Source organism: Halictus rubicundus, unplaced genomic scaffold, assembly GCF_050948215.1.
Source record: "Halictus rubicundus isolate RS-2024b unplaced genomic scaffold, iyHalRubi1_principal scaffold0025, whole genome shotgun sequence".
In the NCBI taxonomy this organism is placed as follows: Eukaryota; Metazoa; Arthropoda; class Insecta; order Hymenoptera; family Halictidae; genus Halictus; species Halictus rubicundus.
In genome coordinates, this window is record NW_027488566.1 from 564,533 (window position 1) to 586,526 (window position 21,994).

Genomic DNA, 21,994 nt, shown 5'->3' on the forward strand with positions numbered 1-21,994 from the left:
CCTCGCCATCCGGTGCCTGCATCAACTCGCCCAGGTGGGAGAGCAGCTCTATCCACGGGCTTCGCAAGCAGTACTGCGGGACGTCTACATGGACGACGTCCTCACTGGGGCTGACTCCCTCCCAGAGGCGCGACTCAAGCAGCGAGAGGTGCGGGAGCTCCTCATGGCGGGCGGATTCCCCCTGCGGAAGTGGGCATCCAACTCTCGGGAACTACTGGAAGGACTCTCCAACGACGAACGGAAGGGAATCGTCGAATGGGACTCGTCTTCGTCTCACAGCGTTCTGGGTATCCGCTGGTGCCCTTCTTCTGACTGTTTTCAGGTCTCTGCGGCTACTTCGATTCGGAGGGACCGACACACCAAGCGAGCTGTGCTCAGTGGGACGGCTCAGCTCTTCGATCCGCTGGGCTGGGTGGCACCTGTAACGATCGTAGCAAAGGTCCTCATGCAGTCGCTGTGGCTTCTAAAAATCGACTGGGACTCACCTCTACCGGACAAGGAGGAGCTTATTTGGCAGAAGTTTCAGCAGCAACTTCCTGCCTTGCGAGCGGTTCGCATTCCTCGATGGTTCGGGATCAACCGCTCCACTCAGACTCTCGAGATCCACGGATTCGCTGACGCCTCTGAGCGCGCTTATGCGGCCGTGGTTTATTCACGCGTAGTCAACGAAGAAGGGGCGGCTACCGTCTCCCTAATCATGGCCAAATCCCGGGTGGCTCCCTTGAAACGAGTGTCTCTACCTAGGTTGGAGCTCTGCGCCGCCTTTCTGCTGGCTCGACTCGTTGAGCACGTCACCAAGGTGCTCGAATTGCGGGATGCCGAAATCCACCTCTGGTCGGACTCATCTGTGGCCCTCAGCTGGATCCAGGGCCATCCCTCCCGCTGGCCGACGTACGTGGCGAACCGGGTTGCCGAAATCCAAAGGACGATGCCTCTCGCCAAGTGGCACCACGTTCGAAGTGCGGAGAACCCTGCTGACTGCGCTTCTCGGGGGCTGTACCCATCTGAGCTATCCAACTTCGACCTATGGTGGCAAGGACCCGAGTGGCTTTCGTCCTCCGGCCACCCCCTCTCAACAAGGGACCAGGAAGCGAGCGACGAGTACCAGGAACTGGAGGTACATCACGTGGTCCGTGGGGTCGAGACGAGCTCGTCGTGTCCCTTAATCGAACGGTTCTCCAACCTGGCTCGCCTGTTCCGAGTCCTGGCATGGTGTCGGCGGTGGAGAACTGGAAACCAGAACGAGGAATCAACACTCGCTGCCTCAGAAGTGCGAGACTGCCAACTCACCCTGTTGCGGTTGGAGCAGGCTCGTTCGAATTCCTGGACGTGGCTAAGGCCTTTGATTCAGTTACGCATCAGACTATTTTGGACACCCTCCGTTCATTTGGGGTTCCAAACTTAATGGTCGAGTATATTGCGGAGGCCTACAGACGATCGACTACGCTGCTCCAGTGCGAAGGCTGGGAATCCCATGCAATACACCCAACGTCTGGTGTAAAACAAGGAGACCCACTATCGCCGATTATTTTTAATCTGGTGATCGACCGACTCTTCTCCAAACTCCCCAAGGAGATAGGAGTCCGAGTTGGCAACTCCATTGTGAGCGGTGTCGGCTATGCCGACGATCTTGTTTTATTCGCGCTGTCATCTAATGGTCTCCAGCAGTTGCTCGATATCTCTGCTGATTATCTGCAGAAGTGTGGTTTGCATGTGAACGCGTCCAAGTGTTTTATAGTATCGCTGAAAACTGTCCCGAAACAGAAGAAGTCGGTTATAGATGCGACCCAATCATTTAGCTGCCACGGGCGACCACTTCCAGCATTGAAGCGAACAGATGAGTGGAGATATTTGGGTGTTCCATTTACTCCGGAGGGCCGATTATCGAGTAACCCCCTCGATCGAGTCAAGCGGGAACTCAACATCTTGACAACGGCACCTTTAAAACCGCAACAACGGTTATTCTCGCTACGTACGGTTGTACTGCCGGCTCTCTACCATCTGTTGGTGCTGGGATCGACCAACATCAGTTTATTAAATAGACTGGATGTCACGATTCGGAAGGCTGCTCGAAAATGGTTGGATCTGCCGCATGACGTGCCCAACGCATATTTCCATGCTGACGCTAGGGATGGTGGACTCTCATTACCTTCACTTGGTTGGATAATTCCGCTCCAACGTTACAATCGCTTACGGGCCCTCAAAGTCCTTGAGAATGAGGAAGTGCCCGGGGTGATGCAGCGGTTTGTGGAGGCAGAAATTAAGCGCGCCCGTCTGCGCTTGAATGATCACGGGCAGTTCATCGGCTCGTTGATCCAATGCAAAGATCGCTTTGCGAAACTATTGCATACTTCCAACGATGGTCGCTCTCTAGAGAAATCGTGTGATGTGAAGCGGCAGCATGCTTGGATCACGGACGGAAACCTCTTTGTGTCTGGACATGACTTTATTCATATGAATAAGGTTAGAATAAACGCCGTTCCTTTGCGATCTCGAATGGCCAGAAGTCAAGTTCGTGTCCGACACTGCCGTGCGGTCTGCAGCATGACTGAAACCCTTCAACATGTTTTGCAGCAGTGTCTTCGAACACACGACGCGCGTATCGAGCGCCACGATGCTTGTCTCGGGCTCCTGATGCGTCGTCAGGGAGCTGCGGTGCTCGTTGAAAAAGAGCCTACATTTAGAACACCAAATGGCCTCTTGAAACCTGATGTAATCATCAAGAGGGACCAAAGAGCTATAGTCGTCGACGCTCAGATTGTTGGTGAACGGGCCAATCTCGATCAGGCCCATTAGGCGAAAATAGACAAGTATTCGATCCTCGAGGGTGATATTAAGATAAAACACGCTGCTAATGAGGTAATATTCACTTCCCTCACACTGTCGTCGCGGGGTGTCTGGAGCGGAAAGTCGTTTGAGCATCTTACACAGCTTGATCTGCTGAAATCATCGAACGCTAAAATCATGTCCACAAGAGCGCTGATTGGTGGACTCCACGCGTTAAACACCTTTAACCGCAGGACTACCGTAAGGCGCCGCTGAGGAGCATGAGTGTTGGACCGGCCTTCAGCTTAGTCTGTGCTACCTGCAGTCTCAAGGTACAATGAGAGAGGGGTTTTAGTGAGTATCATTTCCAACTGAGTCTCACACTACCGGTAAACCATCATCCTTACCGGTGTGCCTAAAGCATTTCCCCTCTTTAAAAAAAAAAATAGCCAAATGCCTCGTCATCTAATTAGTGACGCGCATGAATGGATTAACGAGATTCCCTCTGTCCCTGTCTACTGGCGGGGACAGCTTTTTGGCTTTCTCACGGGTCGAAAGGAGCGCCTCTGGCAGTCCAAACAGACCGTATTGCATTCACAGAGCTGCTATGGTGCGGTGGCTATGACATAAAAGTGAGTACGACCGGCAAAGCCCGGTCGAGACTGGTTACGCGCTCATCTAAGCGAACCAGCGTAGCGGCAATGCGTATATTGTGGAGAAAGGCTGAAGGAAACATTACTGCCAACCTTCAGCCGCTGAGGGACACGGCCCCAGCAAGAAAAATGCCGCTACAAGTAAAGCAATACGTGTCCGGGAGGATTTGCTAAGGGATGAGCTCTTTTCCTCGGAGAAGCCGGAGCTGTAAAGGGACACTATGTGTCCTAGCTGCGCTTGTGCCGCCACGTGGTCCCGCTGGATGGCAGGCTCTTCGGAGTTGAGCGAACAAAACGAAGCGCGGTGGAGTGGAGGAGAAAACCACTCAAAGTCCACGTCTCCCACGTGTTTGCCGTGTGTGGCGACCCTTGTCGTCGGAAAAGAGGATCCTGGGATCTGAGGGGGCCCTCTCCTGCGGGAGAGACGTCGCCAACACGTACCTTTGGCCATCTGCTTCGACTAGATGGGCGGCTAAGCGAGATAAAGTAACCCTATGCTTAGTCAATCGGCTTGGAATATCATGAGCTACTAGCGAATGGTGTTCCGTTTGGGCGAGGAAGTGGATGGTGTTCGAGTAATCGGCACCAACATCCGCGGACTATATTCCGGGTGATGTCCTAACCTAGCGGGATGCAGGTTCCATTTGAGGGTCCGAGGAGGCCGGGACACGCAGCGGAATGAAAACTTCACAATATCATATGGGTATTAAAAAGAAAACAAAGCGAGTCAAGACGGTGGGTCCAGCGCCCGGCACTGCCGGGGGTGAAGCCACCGCAACCAAAATCAAGAGGGCCGAGGGAGATAACGATGTAATCGTTTTGACACCTTGTGTGCCCCTCATAAGGTGCGATGCACTTTTGCCGGTGAAGGTCGAGGTCGAGGCTGATGGGAAGAAAGAGGATGTACCTAAGCCAAAACCGGAACCGAAACCAAAAAAGAAGGCGACAAAGACGCCAAAAAAGAAAGGCACTTCCTCATCGTCCGGGAAGAGCCCAAAAGGTCAGGGGCAAGGTGCTAACCTTGTCTCTGACAAAGATGGCACGGTGCTCGACGGGGATGATAACCCAGAGCCCGAAGATGACCATATTGAAGGAGGGGATAAGGAACCGGTCCCCTCCGAAAAAGACAAACTCGACCCCAAGCCAGCACCAGGTAAGGGGAAGAAAAAGAAGAAGGGAAAGAAGCCGAAGTAGGCGGCTTCTGGGCCCTAAGAAAGGAGCCTCGATCTCATAAGAGAAGAGGCCTTTCCAAAAGTCTCCGAAGTCACGAAGATCTGCGTGCGCGGGAAATCGCGACTCGCAAAGATCACGGCTAAGGAGATTATCGAACAAGCGAACGCACTCAACGAGCTTGTGATGGAGCTCATTCTTCGGAGTGGCTACCTCGAAGGGCAGCTCGTAGCGGCAAGAGCAGAGAAGGCTCGAACTGCGGTGAGTGCAAAGACTGTGTCGCTGACTGCCCCGCGGTCAATGCCGACCAGTCAAGCTGGTAAGCGCGTGCAATCGACCTACGCCGACAAGTTAAAGGTCGAATGCAAAAAGGTTTCCCAAGACGCGGTGAAGCCACCACAGCATGCGGTGAAGATCTTCCCGCCGAAGGGCAAGAAGCAGGACAGCGAAGCGACCAAGCGTACTGTCCTCTCCTTGGTGAAACCCAACAAGGAGAAGATCCGCGTGAAGTCGGTTCGACGCATCCACTCCGGTGGCATAGTCGTCGAGACTGAACGAAGTGAGGATCTTCAGGCCTTTACGGGGAGTAGCAGCCTGAAAGATGCAGGACTCTCTGTCTCTCTGCCAACCAAGAGGAACCCGTCACTCATCGTGTACGACGTTCCTCGACAGTTGACGAGAGACGAGGTTGCTTCCAGTCTCTGGAAGCAAAACCTTTCAGAGATGACCCAGAAAGAGTTTGCCTCTAACCTGAAGGTCGGCATTCAAGTCGGTCCCAAGGGCAGGGAGGCGGCCAACTGGGTCATCGAAGTCAGTCCGCAGGTTCGCCGGCGGCTGAAAAGTGGGGAAGGCCGAGTATACATGGGCTGGTCGTGCTGTCGTGTACAGGACTACGTCTCGGTAACTCGGTGCTTCAAGTGCCAGAAGTTCGGCCACACGGCCAAACGATGCAAGCACAAAGAAGATGTATGCGGTCACTGCGCCCATTCGGGGCATACCTTTGCCTCGTGCAAGAACAAGAAGAGCGGACCCGTCTGCTCTAATTGTAAGAATCGAGGCAAGCCGCACGATCATAAGTCGAGAGTAAAGCTGTGCGAGTCCTATCAGGTCGCGTTACAGCAAGTAGTAGCTCGAACCAATTATGGTTAGACACACCGAAGATAGACGATCTCATAGGCAGATTCGAGTTGTGCAGCATAATATGCAGCGCTCTCGGGTCGTGACCGATGAAATCATATCTTTGCTGCATACCAGGAGACCCGATGTGTTACTAGCGCAAGAGCCGTACAGCTGGCGGGGCAAATTGCCCGGACTGGCCTCAGCGGGAGTGTACACGGAAGGAGACCAACCTATGGCGGCAACAGTTGTCATAGACCGGGGTCTAACCGCGGTCAAAATCATGCATCTGTGCGACACGCATCTCTCCTGTGCAAGCGTTAAAGGCAATTTCGGAAACGTCTACCTAGTCAGCCAGTACTTTCAATGTTCGGGGGACATTGAACCAAGTCTGGCGAGAATGTGCTTGCGGCGCTAAACCATAACCGAGTCGTGATTGCAGCCGACGTCAACGGAAAATCTACCCTTTGGGGGAATTCGAAGACAGACGCGAGAGGCCGAAAGCTCGAAGAGTTCATGGCCCGACACGACTTAGTTATTTTGAACGAAGCTGGTAGTATACCCACGTAGTCCAGCTCACTGGGAGAGTCCTATATCGATGTCACATTAGTGACTAGCGACATGTCCGACAAAGTGCGAGACTGGAAGGTCCAAGACCTAACATCCAGTGACCACCGAGTCATTGAGTTTTCGTTGCAGTTCGCAGTAGAAAGGGAGAACCGGGGCCAATTGGTGCGGTTCAACCTGTACACTGCGAACTGGCCCAGATTCGAACGAACGCTGCTGGAAAGCAGGAGGAACTTAACCCTCCGGCCTAACGGCCGAGACGAGGTCGAACGCCTCGCACTGGGAGTCGAGCAATCGATTATCCAAGCGTGCGAATCCTCCATGCGATCCAAGCGGTGGTACTCTAAATCTTTCCCATGGTGGACACCAGATTTGACGAGACGGAAGAAGCGGGTCTACAAATGTAGACGCGCCTTCCAAAACCCGAGATGTTCGGAGGTCGAGAAGGCAGAACGGAAGGCTGAGTATCTCGTGCAGAGAAAAGCCTACACGGCTGCCGTGCGAGCTGCGAGGATACAAAGTTGGAAAAACTTTGTAACCGAGCAGGGGAACAAAGAACCGCGGGGTCTTGTTTACAAGATCACACGAGACAAGCTGAATGTTGGAACAGTGATGTCCAACATTCGCACAGACCAAGGACACACGGTGGACTTCGAGTCCACCGCGTCCGCGCTACTAGATGCGTTAATCCCGGACGATTCGTCCGAGAGCGACACTCCAGAACAAGCGCGAGTCAGACGGGAAGCCACCACCGAGCCGGCGAGTGAAGACGATCCAGTTTTCACGAGCAAGGAGCTTGAAGAGGCGGTGAAACGTCTGAGGAGACGAAAATGCCCAGGCTTAGACCGGATAGAGCCGGAACTTGTAAAATGCTCGGTCGGAATACTTCGCACCGAGCTGCTTCGGCTCTATAATGGTTGCCTCGAGCACGGGACCTTCCCCTCCAGGTGGAAAGTCGGCTCAATCAGAACTATTCTGAAAGCGCCTGACAAACCGGAGACGGAGGTGAAGTCCTATCGTCCGATTTGCCTACTATCCGTAGTAGGCAAAGTTCTTGAGAAGCTAATCGCTATGCGATTAGCTAAAGTATTCCTAAGCCCGGAATACGCATCTGACCGGCAATACGGATTCAGACCTGGGCGATCCACGGAAGATGCCGTGGTAAAGCTGAGGGGTCTGATATCCAGCTGCGAAGATAAGTATGTCCTGGCGCTCGCCTTCGACATCTCGGGTGCATTTGACAATGTCTGGTGGCCGAGCATCCTCAGCGAGCTGAAGAGGCGAGGTTGTCCACGCAATCTCTATCGGCTAATGGTGGACTATTTCTCCAACCGTGTGGTGACCATAGTGTCTAATCACGGAGAAGTGCGGAAAGTCGTAACTAAAGGCTGCCCACAGGGATCAATTCTCGGTCCAAGCTGTTGGAACTTAGTCTTTGACGGAGTTCTACAGCTCTTATCGAACACCGGGCTCGCTTGCGAGCCCATAGCCTATGCGGATGATCTCCTCGTACTTGTCAGTGGCAACACGAGGAAGGAACTCCGGCTCAAAGGCCAAAAGGTAGCAGGTGCGATTTCTGCGTGGTGAAAATCACAAAAGTTATCGCTATCTGCTCCTAAGACCGAGATGATCTTGCTAAAAGGCTCTCTGCATAGAGAAAGGCCGCCTGTGGTGAGGATTGATGGAAAAAGTATAGCCGTAAAGGATACCATTCGGTACCTCGGCGTATACTTTGACAAGCAACTGGGAATTACCTCCCATGTTGCGTACGTGAGTGCTAAGTCTATGGAGACGTGTAATGCGTTTTCAAAGGTTGCTCGTTCGAACTGGGGATTGGGACACCGAGCCATGCGTACTATGTACCGTGGCCTATTCGTCCCAATCGTGGCGTACGCTGCTGCGGGCTGGGCAGACCTTCTCACCTTTGTATCGAGAAAAGCTCTCATCAAAGCGCAGAGGAGAGCTCTGCTTGGCTGCATCAAGGCCTATAGAACGGTATCGACGGATGCGGTCCCTGTGATCGCCGGTGCGGTACCGATAGACTTGGTTATAGCGGAGCGAATATGCGCCTTCCATATACGAAAGGAACTTGATATCGAGTTTGAGACATGTCGTATTAGTCAAGCCGATCTGGCTTCCGGAGCTGTAACGCCCAACGATGCACTAGCTGAGGTAAGGCGAGCAGCTCTGGCGGTGTGGCAACGGAGATGGTCGTCATCGACGAAGGGAAGGACTACCTTCCAATACTTCAACGATGTATCAGACCGTCTCCGCGCGCGATGGGTGATCAGCGATCACTACGTCACACAATTCCTAAGCGGACACGGAGATTTCCGTGCGAAGCTCAAGGAATTCACTTTGGTGGAGGACGAGCATTGCGAGTGCGGCGAAGTGGAAACACCTAGCCACATCCTGTACGCTTGTCCGCAGTACGGTCAAGCGCGAGAACTCCTACGCCAGGAAGCTACTGCTAAAGGTCACCCGTGGCCGGCGCAGCCAGCACTCCTGGTAAGCGAGGCTCTATTCAAGAGCTTCCGGAACTTCGCGCGAGACGTACTAAAACTAAAGTGGAGTCGAACGCGTGAACGATTGGACACCACCAGCGGTTAAGATCCTTCGGGATCTTAACTCCTCGGGCCAGGATTCAAGCCCCTCCCGCTCATAGCGAGAGTTCCTGGAAAGGGTTGGACTCGAGGTGGCAGTGGAATCGATGTTGCATGTCCCTCCAATAAGGCAGGCGACGAGAGAGTACAGCCATAACATCTGGCATGACGAAAATGTAGTAGTAGCGGGTATGAACTGTATGTTCGAGGTACGGCGCAGCCGGGGCAACCCGACTCATAATCTACAACACTACCTGTCTCTATCTTTTTTTTTCTCTACGATAGCATGTTTCGCGATGACAAACGACTAGGAAGCGTGTTTACCGAGTTATTAGCGATCCGAGTGACACCCGGCCGTACTACATTCTGTTCTACCAGGTTCACGGGTACCAGCGGCGTAGTGTTTTGAAAAAAAATAAAAAAAAAAATTAATAAAAGACTCAGTATATTTCGAAGTACCAGCGGCGTAGTGCTTTGAAAAAAAAAAATAAAAAAAAATTATAAAAGGAACAGTATATTTCTTTTATCATATATGCTATAATAATATAACAGCTATTATTATAGCTAGGGGCCTCGTCTAACCGACAAGACGAATCCCCAAGCATAGGGCTGAGTCTCAACAGATCGCAGCGTGGTAACTGCTCTACCGAGTACAACACCCCGCCCGGTACCTAAGTCGTCTACAGACGATTCCGAGTCTCGACGTCGAACTTGGAGTACCCATGATCGACCGTTAGAACGCCGTGTCCGTCGTGTCGGAGAGATCCCGACGACGGGTACAAAGACGTCCGTACGGCAAAATGGGGCCCGTGCGATGACCGGCCACGAGGACCATGCCACCTAGTAGTGTCACATTGTTTTGAGCCTTTCGACCCACACAAAACTCCTTAGGAAATATCGTTGCCTCCTTTGACTAGAAAGGATACGGCCTTAGAGACGTTCAGGCATAATCCCACGGATGGTAGCTTCGCACCACCGGCCGCTCGACAAAGTGCGCGAACCAAATGTCCGAACCTGCGGTTCCTCTCGTACTGAGCAGGATTACTATCGCAACGACTAGTCATCAGTAGGGTAAAACTAACCTATCTCACGACGGTCTAAACCCAGCTCACGTTCCCTGTTGGCGGGTGAACAATCCGACGCTTGGCGAATTCTGCTTCGCAATGATAGGAAGAGCCTATACGAGCCGTACTACGGCTTCTTCCGTGTGCGTGTGAAACCAGTACCGCGAGGAAGTCTCGAGCGAGCAGACGGACGGGAGCAGTGTCTCTGGACGCTACTGCTCGTCGCGCGCTCCAGCTCTCTCCCCCTTCCCGATTCCTTTCCGCCGATCCTGCGAAATTCGCTCACCGGCCCGCGACCAGGCGTCTCGTCGCATTCGTGACAGTCCTCGTCGGATCGCAGCCGCGTTCGGAGCTCGTCCCGTACGAGCAACGACGCTGGTGACGGGAGCTCGTTCTCTGGGAACGTCCGGGTGCGAGCGACCCCCACCGCGATCTGATTGGGGGCGACGGGTGGGGCGTCCCGTCGGTCCGGAGTCGGAGTGGATTCGCGGCCACCGTGCGCTCGGCCGCCAGCGAGGAAGCACCAGTTCACTAGAATCTCGCCGAGCCGCGGTGGTTCCTACCGACCAACCGTAAGATCCGGAACCCTAGGGATCCTCCGAACCGGAGAACGCCGTGTGCCTATACCGTCATAAGAATGCGAGTCCTGATCGCTTCGCGTCTCCGCCGTACGAATAGCGAATCCTGCTCGCTCCGCGTTACCGTCATAAGAAAGCGAGTCCTGATCGCTTCGCGTCTCCGCCGTACGAATAGCGAATCCTGCTCGCTCCGCGTTACCGTCATAAGAAAGCGAGTCCTGATCGCTTCGCGTCTCCGCCGTACAAATAGCGAATCCTGCTCGCTCCGCGTTACCGTCGTCAGGAAGCGAGTCCTGATCGCTCCGCGTCTCCGCCGTACGAATAGCGAATCCTGCTCGCTCCGCGTTACCGCCGTAAGAAAGCGAATCCTGCTCGCTCCGCGTTACCGTCGTCAGAAAGCGAGTCCTGATCGCTTCGCGTTACCGCCGTAAGAAAGCGAATCCTGCTCGCTCCGCGTTACCGTCGTCAGAAAGCGAGTCCTGATCGCTTCGCGTCTCCGCCGTTACTCTCGCGTACATTTGGTTTAAGAATCTTAGTATTAGAATAACGTGTCGTCTCCTCGCGCTGATTACAGCCAGCCGTCGCACCGGAACCCGCCAGCCGGGAATCATCATCGCTACCCGGGGCGAACCGCCGCCGGCAATAAAACGTACTTTCTTTTCATAAAACGCCTCCGTTATTTCACCCGCTGTCCTCTCCGCCGACCCTGGCCGCTGAGCGAATCCAGGAGGGGACAGAACACACCTTCCTTCCACGACTAACGCCCGCGAAGGGAACGCAACCGTTACACATTCATGCGCGTCACTAATTAGATGACGAGGAATTTGGCTATTCCTATGTAGTTTGTAAGCTTTTATACAAAGCAACACACTTCCGAGGTGCCCACTCGTAGGGTAAAATAACTAAAAACTAAAAGAAAAGGGAAAACAAATAAGATTAAGTTAGGGGGAAGATAATAAATTGATAAATTAACATTTCGATAGGTCAACATGTAATACAGGGTGAGCCTGTATTGTCGCATGCAGTAATAGAATATAGGCATGCTACAGTAATAAAATATTGACAATAGTCAATTTATAAAAATAGCTGTACACTTATGGGATAAAATAACTAGACTATAATAACAAATTAAAACTACGATAACAAAACAAACATGCAGTAAGCAAAATAAAATCGTGTATATATTGTATCGGAAAAGGTCGCCGACCGAACGATACTTGGAATGAGGAGGAACCGGAATCGCACAGCGCTGTGCGTCGAAGTTGAGTGAAAAAGAGTCTGTGACGAACACGTGTATTTTGGATGAAAGTGGACTGTATTTTGAACTGTATGAACGTGAAATGAATGTGAAAATGTACGAACACTGTACTTTGAAATATACAAGAGATATACAGAATAACGCGTTGAATAACGAGTTTAAACCCAACGATTAGAAAGAGCGCAGAGAAACAGGACCGAGTCGCACGACGGTTGCACAGCGAAGAAGGAAGCAGAATTCGGAGCGCGACCGAATTCTGCCTTCCTGGAAGTCGCGTATTGGTCCTTTTTGGATCACGCGATGATCCATGATCGATTATTGGGTCGCGATCGATGGATCCCGAGGGGAAAGACGGGGGTAACGCGAGCTGGCGTAACGGCTTTCCGCGACACCGCGTTCGGTGGCCGACGTCACGGCGGGGCAAGAGGAGCGCGAGACGAAAACCCCACCGCGAACGTTCGCGCGATCGCGAACATATATAAAATTGGAGAATTTTAACAATTAAAGATTGAAGGTGTCGGAGCCCTACCTATAATAGGTAGCCTGATCTATTTTATGTTACTTCATCATAATCTATAAATATGTTCGCCATTTCGATTGACGAACGCAATGCTATTAGGGCTATAGTCTTTATATCATTTTTCTTGATGCCAAGGGTCTTAAGGTTTTGTAATGTGTGCTCAGGTATCGCTCCTCTACTTCCAACGACAAATGGAAGAACTTTGCAGGTATGGCTCGTATATCTTCTCTTAATATCCTCGGCGCATGCTTTGTATTTCTCAACCTTTTCGTCGTGCGCCGCTTGGAGGTATTCCCTATGCTCATAGCGGACTGTGACATCGACTATGAGCGTCCTTTCCTCATTTTTTATTATGAGGTCCGGCTTGTAGGAATTTCCTCCAACATTCATCTGAGGTTCAATCGATACCTCATTATTGTGCGCCAATTTATTAGCTAGAAGTATTTTGATCTCGTCGTGTCTTTTAATCCGAAGGGACTTTGTGTATATGCACAATCCCAAGATGTGTCCCAACGTTTCAGGTTGACATTTGCAACGCCTACAAGTGGTGTCAATATCTTTCTTTGTCCTGGCCAAAACCACCCGCGTTCCGAATGTGTTCGTTCGCAGTCTAATGGCGTCAATAAAACGGGAAGGTTTCAATAGATATCCTTCTCTTAGCCAACAATTGCCTATTCGGCCCTTAGCGAAGTCCTGAACACCTTGACCCTGGCTGGGTAGATCGCTCCACTGCTTAATATGGTCACCTTTGAGGCGCATTTTAGCTTTTTCGACATCCTCCATTGTTGCGGGCCAGTTGATGCGCAGTGAATTAGCCATTTTTTAGGACTGGCTTCCATTTTCTCATTAATTACCCCAGTGACGGCAGGGTCTACCGCGGTTATCATTTTAACTGCATTTTTTTGGATTGCTAATTTTACAATATGTTCGAAGCGCGGCAAGCCTAATCCGCCGCTTTTTTTAGGAGCATAGAAGAACCCCGTCGCCGTCGAAGGGACCAGATGAAGGATGTCTTTAATTTGCTGCCTTATTTCGCTATCAAGTAGCTTTAATGTGCAATCGGCAAGCGGATGTAGCAGGTGACTATATATAAATCTGGGCAGTATATAAGTAATAATCAATTCTATTTTTTGCTGCGGTTTTAGTGCAAGGCGGGAGTACTCTCATTTCTGACACAGATTTTCTTTCTCCTTACATTCTCTCGCCATGTGTCCAAATCCACTACACTTAAAGCATCTCAATACACTCACAAATTCTTTAAATTTGCATGCTCTCCATTTCACATACACGCGTCCTTGTTTCATAAGCATGTTCTTCATTTTCGCATTCATTTGAATTATGACATTTCCCACATCCGCATCCTTCTTGTTCATTCTACTTATGATCTTCACTCGCTCTGCAAATTCATTCCTACTCACGCATTCCTTCAGATTCTTTTCATACAACTCATTCATAAAATCCTCACCAATCATATCATTAGGCACATCATATACAATTATTTTCGGCCCAATTTTCCTCGGCAATTCAACTTTTAAACCCACCTCATTAAACTTAGCACAATCTCTCATCTTCTGCAATTCCTCCTCACTAGCCGTCTCAATTGTCACACCCCCACTTCTAATCCTTCTCACAGCTCTCACTCTTACATCCAGTACCGTGCTAACTTCTTTTATAACTTTTTCCTTAACCTGCTCGCTAGTCATCTTTACATTGACGTCTTTCGGCCTAATAACTACAGCATACTTTTTATCTTTCATTACTTCCACTCTATCCGCACTATCCACACTCATTCTTCGCGTTTCCCTTACTTTTAAGCCAGCCATTCTCGCATACGTTCGAGGAGGTTCATCCAGCACAGTCGCACGTTTCTCACACTCTTCTAACCTACCCTTCAGTCTCTCATTCTCACACATCAATTTCATCATACACTCTTCATATTCACTCACACAGTTAAACATCTGTTCACAGGTATTCTTAGACACACGATTTGTATCCGAAAACACACATTTCCTTAATTTTTCACCAATCCTTCTCATAACAGTCATACAATCCTCTTCCTCTCTTCCTAAACCTCCCAGTAAACTATCACCCACGTTCAACTCACTCATACTGGAATGCACACTGTCGTGCATCGACCCTTCACTATCCGATCCATCCTTCTTATCTTCCTCCTCCAAACTCAACTTCTGCCTCTTAGAGCCGTTGTCAATCTTCTTCTCCTTCTTCCTCCTCCTATTCTTCTTCTTATTATTTTGTTTGTTTTTTTGTTTGTTACCATTATCCATGTCTATCCCACGAGTACGGCGGGAAATAATGTCAACCTGGGCAGAGCCCCCACTACCCAGGCAAGGCTATATTCAACTGGAGGCGCCAGGTGTCCAGAGGTTGGCGCGCTCGCGGCTGATGCACCCACCAGCCACGCCCTGATGCCATCGACCAGGGCGTACCCTCTCACCGCGCACCTAAGCTTTGGGTTAGGGACTTTTTATAGAGGTTATCATCCTCGCGGCCCAGCCGAATAAGGCAAGACCCCCGTTCCGGTAAAACATGACCACCGGTTTACGGTATGGGGCCCCGAGCAGCTGCTCGAGGCGCTAGGGGAGCGCTCTTTGACGGGCCAGTCACTCTGAACCACTACGGCTAGGTAGAACCTGCCAGGGACCGAAGTCCCCGCCACGCACAGCTTCAGAGATCATTCGGGCTCAGTGCCCCCCCCCCCCCCCACCACGACAAGGTGGCGCTCCATTCGGGGGGGGGGGTAGATAGAGACGAGAGGACTGGAGGATATGGTTGAGAGTTTCAACCTCTTGGCATCCTGCTCTGCATAATCGGTCAGATCTTCGACCTCTGGTTGTCCTAGATTTTGACGGCAATGCATTGATCCGAAGTCTGATAGCGTTGATATAGTCGCGACCAGACAGGAATCGGTTACCTTCAGTAACCCATCGATGCTGTTGTGGCACCATTCTCGATTGTTTCAGGGCCATGCCATCCCACGACTTATGGAGAAGATTCGCCCATCTTTCGTTAAGTTTTGTGGCGTCAGTTATAGAGATACGTCCATCAGTCAACCGTTTGGTTGCTCTGTCAATTTCCTGAGAGAGATAGGGGTATCGCTGCTAGTCACCCTTGCCCAGCTTCAGCAGCCTTTCTCTCCTCTTGAGCGGAATAAACCACCTCAAAGATGGAATGGACAGCCCACCATCCTTAACGTTGGCGTGGATGTACGAGTTGAGCACATCCTTAGGCAAAACCAACCATTTTCTCACTGCACCTCTCAACAAAGCATCGAGCCTTCTGAGCTTACTTAAGGTTACATTTCCTAATATTAGGAGGTGGTAAAGCGATGGAAGTACCATGACCCTAAGCGCGAAAGTTCGTTGCTGTGGTTTAAGAGGCGCTTTTGTAAGCTTATCGATGGCCTGCTTCAGTAGCTCTCCTGCTCTATCCGACGCCAGGCGTCCTTCAGGTGTAAATTGGACGCCTAAATACTTCCATTCATCCTCTCTTTTCAGGGCAGGAAGGTCATGGCCGAGGCAACTAAATTTAATCCTTCCGTCTACCACCGACTTTTTAACGTGTGGAACATTCCTGATCGCAATTGTGAACGACTTACTAGCGTTTATTGTCAGTCCACATTGCGACAGGTACACGTTTGCCAGGTCAATAGTTTGTTGCAGTCCCTCCTGTGTCGAGGCCACAAATACCAGGTCATCAGCGAAGGCTAAGGCGTTATAGTGCCTTCCGCCTATATCAACTCCAACTTCACTTGGAATTTGCTGGAGTAGCCTGTCTATAACTAGGTTAAATATGACCGGTGATAGCGGGACTTCCTGTTTAACACCACAGGTGGGATGAAGAGCGTCCGACTCCCAGCCGCTACACCTAAGTCTCGTTGTGCTACGCTGATAGACGTTGGTAACGTACTGCACCAGTCGAGCAGGAGCGCCTTTGGTAGTCAGGGTGTACCTAATCGTGTGGTGCGTCACGGAGTCGAACGCTTTTGCTAGATCAACCGATGCGATGTAAAGCGGCTTAAAATATTGACGGTGGTACCGGAGGATCAAGTCAAGATGGAAGATATTTTCGGAACAACCATCAACTGGGAGGAAGGCTTTCTGGCGGTCATCGATCTTAACGCCATTGACGAGGCGCGTTGCCAGGACTTTATGGAAAGTTCTTGTAATAACGGAGGAAACTGTAATGGGCCGGAAGTCGCCTGGAGCCGAAGCTTGATCCTTTTTCGGAATCAGAATGGTTCTTGACTCCGTCAGGTGATTAGGAAGTCTTCCACACAGCAAAAATAGATTTAGTATTCTCGTCAAAATCTCTAGAGGCATTGCTCTTAACTGTCGAGCAGTCACGCCATCTGGGCCCGGAGCGGTATTTCTCTCCGGCAGCGCTTTCATCACCTCAGAGGGTGTTATGCAACTCCATAGGCCCTCGACAGTCTCCTCCATCCGTCCAATGCCAGGTGTTCTCTCACTTTCTTTTGTGAACACCGTTGTCCAAAAGGGAGTCATTTCTTCTTGGGGCGGTGGACACTCCGTTGTCATATCCTTGAGAATTGTTCGCAGGCAGTTGCAAGGATTCCTATTCCAGGCTCTCTGCGTTTGGGCATATTCTATGCGCCGAGCACGTCGCCTGGTCATCTTCATTTGAGCCTTCACACACGCAGCCTTCCCTTTTCTTCCACCGATCGCCTTTGGAAAGATCTCGAGTAGATAGATCTCCAGTTCCTGGGAGATCCTGTCAATAGGCCATGCTTCGATATGCTCCCATATATCTTTTAGATGTTGCGATGAGTATTCAGTGCCATCAAGAGGCGTCATCTCAGAGCCTAGATCAAGGATCGTCCGAATCAGACCATTCTGCTCCTCTTCATGCCCCGATGAGCCCTCATCTGAGGGTTGATCATGGGGATTAGCATCAACAATGCTACTCTCGTTCATCTCACTGATGAATTTTTGAACCAGCTCCTTGTAGCTCTGGTATTTACGCCGCCCTTTTATCGCTTCTAGGGAGCGATTCTTGAGGAGCTTCAGTAGAGCCTGATTTATGAAGCGCTCGCCATTCAACGTAAGGCGCGCCTCCTGTCTCGCCATGAGCGAACGTTCCTCTGCACACCACGGAGCCCTGCGGACGGTCATACCTTCTAGAGCATTTTGGTCGTACCAGTTTTTATGTACTCTCTGTTCATGGACACTACGGCCACGTAGTTTGTCAAATGATCTGGAGCAACCCGGAGCCCTGCACGGGTATGGAGCGACATCAGACACACCCGGATCACCATTATCACCCATAGTCGGGTCGATTGAACCTGAGGGCCCATCGACAGAATTATTTTTCATCCGAGGCTTTGTTCTGTTATTTGGGCCGACTAAAGAAGACCGAGAAGGCTGGCAACCCCCAAGGCCTGTAAACGCAGAGGCAGCTATTAGTTTCCTCGCCCGCCTGTCTAGACGGGCGAGTACTCGTAGCGGGACCCACGAAGAGGATGCTGCTTGCTAACTAAGACACCCTTTTTTTTTTTTGAGAGGAGAAATGCTTTATGCACACCGGCAACGATGTTAGTTTGCCGGTAGTGTGGGACTCTGATGGTAATATACCCACTAAAACTCCTCTTTATTATGCCTGTATGGCAGGCAGCACCCTTTGCTCCGAGTTGGTTATTCCTCCCGCTATCCAATCCCCGTCCTGGTGATGGTTGTCCGGTTAAAGCGCCAGAACGCGTTCAATCCTCCTATCAGCACTCGTGTACTTAGGATCTTAAGCTCCGATTTTCGTAGGACCCCCATATTGATTAATGAGCTGGCTGATGCTTCGTTCCATATACCGCGATATGAGAGCGTGATTGTCGTGTATGATACGCTTTGCACAGCGTACCGCTCCCTGATAAGGGCTTCTAGAGGTTTGTACTTCTCGGCTTTGGTCTTGTGTGCCACATCTGTCTCTATATGCTCGCTTACCACTTGTGCATCCAGGACAACTGCCACAGAACCCTTCTTGCAAATAAGGTCTGGTTTTCTTAACCCTTCTGGTGTTGCGAAGTGTGGCTCGTTATCGACCTTATCGAACTTCTTCGCCAAAGCTCTTTCCACGTATTTAATGATGGCGTTGTGCCGCTCAATTCGAGCTCTGTGCGTTCGGTGACATTGCTGGACCACATGGTTTAGCGTCTCGACAGCGTTACAGCCACCTCGACACATGCGGTCTTTCCTCTGTCCTCTGGCCGTCCTGGACCTCGTTGGCAGAGCATTAATTCTTAATTTCGTGGCATTGAGGAAATCTTTTCCACTTAAAAATCTACTGCCATCCAGAACCCACCGATGTTGCTGGGGCACCCTTCGAGACTCCTTTAAGCCTCTCCCATCAATCGACTCATGGAGCAACCTTGCCCTCCTTTCCTCAACCTTCGCGACTGAGTCGTGCGTTACTTGGTGTTCTGTAAGCCTCCGTGTGGCTTTTTGGATTTCCTGAGAGAGGAAGGGATCGGTTGGTTGACCTCCCTTTTGCAACTTCAACAGTCTCTCTCTCCTTCGTAGGGGCATAAGCCACCTAGCGGATGGTATAGATAATCCGCCATCTTTGGCATTAGCGTGAAAGTAAGCCTTGACCGTGTCATGCGGGAGGCAGAGCCATTTCCTCACCGCTTTCCTCGCCATTGTGTCGATCTTTTTAAGTCGCCCCAAAGTTGTTTCACCCAGGGTTAGCAGATGGGATATCCCCGGCAGGACCATCACTCGGAGAGCGAATAGTGTCTGTTGCGGCTTAAGTGGCGCTTTGGTCAGCTTGTCTAATGCTTCTGAAAGTTGCGTTTCGGGCTTCGTGGTTGTCCGTCCCTTCGGTGTGAATGGGATACCAAGGTACTTCCACTCGTCTTCCCGCTTAAGAGCAGGCAGTCTCTGGCCAGAGCAGATGAATCGTGTTCGACTGTCCACTACCGACTTCTTCATATGTGGCACATTCGTTAGGGCTACAGTGAAGGACTTAGTAGCGTTAATCCTAAGTCCGCACTTTGTCAGGAAGTTTGTTGCTTCGTCGATCAACAATTGGAGGCCTTTAGGTGTTCTGGCTATGAATAGCAGGTCATCAGCAAACGCTAATGCGTTAAAGTGACCTTCTCCAATGTCCGCACCAATCTCTGATGGAATGAGACGCAGGAGGTTGTCCATTATCATATTAAAAGTGAATGGAGACAGGGGGTCTCCCTGTTTAACTCCGCAGGTGGGATTGATCTCATCTGACTCCCAATTACCACACGAGAGTCGTGTCGTACTCCTCCGATACACGTCCATAATGTGGTCGATCATGGGTTGAGGCAGCCCCATAGTCTCGATAACATTCTTAATTGCCCTGTGTGACACAGAGTCAAAAGCTTTTGAAATGTCGAATGATGCAACGTATACCGGTTTGAAGTTTTGACGATGGTATTTTAGTATCAGATCTAGAGCGAATTTATTCTCATTGCAACCATCTCTAGGTAGAAACGCGCTTTGCCTTTTATCCAGCTTGACGTGGTGCATAAGACGCCTTACCATTATTTTGTGGAAGGTTCTCGTTATTATCGAAGAGATCGTTATCGGTCTGTAATCGCCAGGGTCCACCGCACCGTCCTTCTTCGGTATAAGCGTCAATCTTGAATGAAGGAGATGCTTGGGCAGTTTTCCACACATCAAGAAACGATTGAAAATTCTTGGCAAAATGTGAAGTGGAACCGCGCGTAGCTGTCTTGACGTCAAACCATCCGGACCTGGGCTGGTGGTTAGGTCAGGGAAGGCCCTCTGGATTTCATGTGGCTCGATTACATTCCACAGCTCCGGCACTACTGTTCTCTTCGGTATAATGCCGGGGGATTCCTCGCTCTCACACGTCACAGTTGTTTGCCAGAATCGAATCATCGTATCCTTATCACGTATTGTTGACAAGGATTTACCTTTAAGGATAGTTTTAAGGCATCTGCATGGGTTCTTTTTCCAGGCTCGCTGTGTGATGGCGTACTCGGCACGCCGAGCTTGCCGCCTGGTTTGAGTTCGATTTGAAGGCAGCTTTGATGGTCTTTTTGTTTTCGACGCCAGTGGGAACGTCTGTAGTAAATAAATCTCTAGTTCTAGAGATATTGTTTCCTTCCTACCGGCAAATGTGAGCATATTCGCTCCAACTGATCGTCGAGTATTGCGGTAAGCAGGCCGGTTTGTGACTCATGCTGTAGCGAGTCTTGTTCTGTGTTACAGCACTGAGCCTCATCAGCTCTCTCCATTTCAGATATAATCTGGAGGACTTTTTCCTTATGGGCCTGCTTCCTCCTTTGGCCTTTAATGGATTCGAGGGTTCTGTTTGGGAAGAGAGGTGTCAATGCCTTATTTATGAATTTTTCACCCTCTAGGTCTAGACGTGCCTCCTCGCGAGCCAGGAGAGCCGATTCTTCGACACTCCACTGCGCTTTCTTGCTTTCGATGTTTGCAAGCAATCTCTCATCATTCCAGTTTTTGTGGGCACGTTGTTCGTGTACACCTCGTCTTCGTGCGTTCAGGAGAATTTTTCCACAGCCGGGATACCGACATAGACGGGGATCGTCAGCGTTTGGTCTAACTTCCTCGGGTGTCGGGTTGGTTGAGCCTGAGGGCCCTCCAACAAAATTAATTTCATCCGAGGCTTGTTCGTTAGTTTCAGGGCCGACAAGTTACAGTCCAGAGGGCTGGCAACCCCCAAGACCGTTTTTCGCAGAGGCAGTACTTAGCTTCCCCCCCCCCCCCGAGGGGGGTACTAGCAGCGGGACCCACGAGAAGGGGACTGCTTGCTAACTAAGACTCCCGGTTAAGAGAGTCATAGTTACTCCCGCCGTTTACCCGCGCTTTTTTTAATTTCTTCACGTTGACATTCAGAGCACTGGGCAGAAATCATATTGCGTCAACACCCGTGGGGGCCATCGCAATGCTTTGTTTTAATTAGACAGTCGGATTCCCCTAGTCCGTGCCAGTTCTGAGCTGAGCGTTGAATGGCGGCCGAAGAGGACGACCGTTCTAGACGGAAGCCTCGCAGCAAGGAAGATCCGCGGGAGGCCAAGGCACGGGACCGAGCTCGGATTCCCATCAATGTGTTCACCTCGCCCAGGCCCGGCACGTCAGCCAGGCGTGGTCCAGGAATTGTATCCGTAGACCGCAATCTGCGTTCGAAATGTCGATGTTCATGTGTCCTGCAGTTCACACGTTGACGCGCAATTAGCTGCGTTCTTCATGGACCCACGAGCTAAGCGATCCACCGTTCAGGGTAATCGTATAATTTGATTTATAATCAATATATAATTATGTCTCTTGTTCTGCGTTTCATAAGAACGCCGATACCTGAAAGCTCCAACCAGCGCGCAAAGGAGATTCAGGCGTCGTTTTTAAGGACGACACACGATCGTCCGTATAAACGGAAACCGTCGCGAGTACGCGATGCAATGCGAACACGTATCCGACGGCCGGGCGGAAAATACATTGAAAAACCTTTAATGTGGAAAACACAGGAGGAGAATTCACAAAACAACGGGGATCATAGACAACCCGATACTGGATCCCGACACTCCTCCTCCTCCTCTCTTATTGGAGAATGAACTCGATAACTAGCGGACTTCTCAGCCGGCTCTGGCCGTGCGCGATCGTTCGTCCCAAGCTCTTGTGCGCTGTATTATCGCCACACAGAGAGTAGAGTGTC

General features: G+C 50.8%; 3 long non-coding RNA genes and 1 pseudogene across 3 annotated transcripts in view; 2 read left to right on the forward strand and 2 right to left on the reverse strand.

The window, feature by feature from the left end:
* Positions 1-11,349, reverse strand: part of LOC143363146 (uncharacterized) — a 91,357-nt gene extending 80,008 nt beyond the window's left edge. Inside the window, exon 1 of the long non-coding RNA XR_013083756.1 lies at positions 11,308-11,349. This is a non-coding gene — a long non-coding RNA (uncharacterized LOC143363146). The remainder of the gene's footprint in view (positions 1-11,307) is intronic.
* LOC143363144 (uncharacterized) overlaps positions 1-21,994 on the forward strand; it is a 114,535-nt gene that overhangs the window by 32,257 nt on the left and 60,284 nt on the right. The gene's annotated exons all lie outside the window — the stretch shown is intronic.
* On the forward strand, positions 11,302-21,422 carry LOC143363145 (uncharacterized). Its single transcript, XR_013083755.1, has 2 exons — positions 11,302-11,355; positions 21,118-21,422. It is a non-coding gene; the product is annotated as an uncharacterized LOC143363145 (long non-coding RNA).
* LOC143363171 (5.8S ribosomal RNA) lies at positions 21,413-21,568 on the reverse strand (annotated as a pseudogene).